The following is a 3,973-nucleotide window of genomic DNA, read 5'->3' on the forward strand; positions in this document are numbered from 1 at the left end:
GTTCCCCCCTCCAAAGGAAGCAAAAGAACAAACTTACAGAACGGCAGGAGCTTTGATAGTGTCTGTGGAGGAGGGGCTGCTAGTGCAGCTGTAGAGCAGGACGTAGGAAAGTGAAAGTAATTGCTTCCCCGCAAACCATGTATCTCTCTCCTCCAAACATCACACGCATGGGCCAAGAGGGGGGGGGAGTGTACAGCTAAATTCTCATTGTCGTAGTGCGACCTGGCTTTTCATTACAGAGTGGCTGCCTCCAAGCACACAGGTAATGCTGTGCCTGCTGTTAGAGCGGCAACAGGATGAATGTGTAATGAGCAGAGAATGGAAGCCCCAATGACAAAATACAAACTAAAATAACTATGCATGGATTTGTGATTAAACATTTTATTTGCAGACTGTGTTTATGGATGTGTGTTTTTTAATAAAAATGCAAAAAAAAAAAAAAAAATTTAAATGACGACAGATTCCCTTTAACAGAATTGACACAGCATTGAAGGCTTCAATGAATAGAAAAATACTTTTTATAATAAATATTATATATATATAATTTGAGGTCTTTGTATTTATTCTTCACACTGTTTTGTAGGGTTTTAGATTTCTTTTTTGAGAGTGAGACCAGTATCAGTATATATTTATATAGGTGATAGAGCTCGTCTATTGTAACAGACTTGTCATATATGGTTGTGTAGTGTTTGGGCTAGCCATTTAATGAATTCCAGTATACTGTGTTCTGTATTCAGTAATATAGGACAGTGGTACATTTCTACAAATTGCAAACTTTGAAAATGCCCCCTGCCCAAAAACATGGGGCAGAACATGTTCCTTAGGGGGTTTTATGTTAATATAAGTAATTCTAAAACAACTGGACTTGCTGAGTAATCATTGAAGATGTTTCGCTACTCATTCCGAGCAGCTTCTTCAGTTCAACTGACTCATGTGGGAAGTTCTGGCATATAAAATCTTCACTAATCAACCATAATGCAACATTGAACTCTTTTTCAAACTTGGGGTATTGCACGAACCCGCGCACATCAAAGATCTCCCCTTGACTTATAATGAGGTCTGAGAAAAAGATTCAGACTTTAATCCTTTGGGTTTAATAAATTCTGAAAAAAAAAAAACATCACATGGGGACACTAAGGGTCAAAGTGAATTTGAAGTGAATTTTAAATTCAAAACTTCAATTTCTGGGTACTTTCCACCATCAAATAGGCCCAAAATTGATTGAAAAACTTGATATTATACCATTTGAAATCAAAGTACTGTCTCTTTAAAAAATAGATTGAACACTTCGCCACTTAAACCTGCCGAATTGCTATGTTCCAGATGGACCTCCTAGAACCTATAGACAATATTGGCTAAGTTTTTAGAATCAACAAAGGAAAATTTTGAAATTTGTTCGATTAAAATCAATTCTAATGATTTCTAATCGATCAAACGATTTTTATTTCTGTCCGAAAACAGCTAAATTCAAACAAAAAAACAAACTTAGACTGTCTAATTTTCTTCAATTCGTGGTCGAAATTCAAAGTTTTAGCACTATAGGCAATTAAGAATACTATTTCATGTGAAAATGTGATGTAATCTTTTGCTCATAATTTGTTGCCTAATTTATAGTGCAGTAAATCTATAAGCAAAGATTTAAAATGGAAAACATGGCTAAACTATATTCACGTAGATGCACTTAATCCATGTGTGTTAAAAGTATAGATTACACCCATATGTAATATAAGGCATGAAGTTTGTCAGGAAAAGTAGTCCATGGCAACCAATAAGATGTTTCCATTTAAACAGGTGACTAGTAAATTCTACCTGCTGATTTCGGTTCTATGGGTTATTGCCCCTGGGCAAACTTAGTGCCTTTTATTACATAACTTCATTAGTCTTTGGGGGAAAAAAGAGAAATTGGTTTTTTTTTAAAAGACTGCATTGGTGTTTATGTTCAATACTATTAACTTCGTATTTTACCATAGTAAGATAGTAATATAGTAAGTAGCCAATTGTTTAAAATACTTTTGTTAATCTATTCAAAAGCCAAGTCCAGTCCTTAGTGGAGCATTGGGCACTTCTACACAGACACCCCACGTCCTTTTCAGTATAAGAAATGCAACTATATTTAACAAGACAAGCAGAATGAACTATGTAAATGCCATACATTTATATTTATTTAAAAAATATATAAATATAAAAAGGATATACTATTGCTTTTAATCTTATACATAACGACACACAATACCAGCTACAGGGATTTTGTTTATGGTTTTGAGAAGTAGGTACTATTACAATATTGACCAAAAGCAGAATTCCAGAGTACTGGCACACATGGAGATTTTGTGGTACAGGTATGGGACCTTTATATCCAGAGTTGCAGGAACTGGGGTTTTCCAGATAGCGGATCTTTCAGAATTTGCATCCTTATACCTAAGTCGACTAGAAAATGAAGTAAACTTTAAATAACCCAAGTACAAGCTACTGTTTTATTACTAAGAGAAAAGAAAATATTTTTAAAATTTGGATAGAATGGAGTCTGTGAGAGACAGTCTTTCTTGATTCAGATCTTTCTGGATTAATGGTCTCTGAATTATGCATCCCATACTGTCGTTCATGTTACGATGGGCAAGAAATCTCATGAAATGCGTTTCTTGCCAAACATCACAGCGGTGATCCAGCTTAATATCAGGAAAATAAGGTGTTACTGGATTATTTGATTGCTGCATAATGTATTTTATGGCACGGGAGACAAGGAAAAGTGTCTTGTAAGTAAATCGACTGAAAAATCCAGTAAGCATGCACATCCCATGCTCTGATCCATTTGCTGTTTTGATTACCCCTTGACAGGATAAAATGAGGCTAACGGAGGGGATCAGATCTACCTGACCAATACAGAGACAATGATGCATTTTGTGTGGGGAATATGTGCCCAATTTAATGATATGGTAAAGGTTTAATAGGGTTTACCTGTCCATTAATGTTATATGCTTATTTGCAATAGTAAAAATGTGTTAGATTTGGGATGCTGGGTCTTTTTGAGACTCTCAAGTATGCACACAAATAGCAGCCAATGCAAGGCAGAATTATTAAATGCCTTTGAATTTATGTGACTGCTTACAAGTGCACAGCAACATGAATTAATTAGGGGAGGGCAGTATCAATGTCCTTAAGAACCAAGTAAGGACAAAGCCTGAGAGTGATGATTTAATCATATAGGAAGTGCAGGTGTAAAACAGGCTCCATCCTTCAGAAAACCACAGAGAGACAGGAGAAAGGACAAATTTAAATGGTAAATAAACTAGCTTTTACAATGACCTTTTTACTTTTTTATGGCAAATGGGTTTCTAACTCTATGAGAGCATTTTTAGTGGGTTTAATAAGATTTGAACATTGAAGGTGAACAAACCCTTTAAGACAAAGCCCATTTCCAGATATCATGTTTCTTTTTAGTCAAAGAAACATTTTTATAAACATGCCCCTTTAAGAGTATGTTATAATGTATTGTTATATTCTTGTTTATATATAATTTTTGCTTCATAAAGCTCAGCTTGACTAAAGCACCAGATATGATGAAACATTGATAATAGAATTAATTACTTACAATTAATGCATTCGCTGTTTATGATATGTTGAAGATAAGATTCTTATTCATTTACTTTTTCTGTTTTTTTTCCAGAATAACTATTCTGAAGGCCGTGGAAGACCCTCTTGCCCAGCACACCCATGTGTCTTCATTCATATTATTTTATCAATTCTGACTTATTTAAAATTTTTGGAACCAGTTCAGGTAAAGAAGATAATTCTATTGTCTTTTAACGTCTTAAATCCAGCAATTTGCATGACCTTATGTGAAACATTCCATTCTCCGATTTTTTTATTGGGCAATGCAGAGACATGACTAAGCCCTTGGATGTGCAAATATGTTAGGATCATATTCGAAATGTAATTGAGTGCAAGGGCAAGTCACCCAAATCAAAATGCTAGT

This window comes from Xenopus laevis, chromosome 6S (genome assembly GCF_017654675.1).
Source record: "Xenopus laevis strain J_2021 chromosome 6S, Xenopus_laevis_v10.1, whole genome shotgun sequence".
In the NCBI taxonomy this organism is placed as follows: Eukaryota; Metazoa; Chordata; class Amphibia; order Anura; family Pipidae; genus Xenopus; species Xenopus laevis.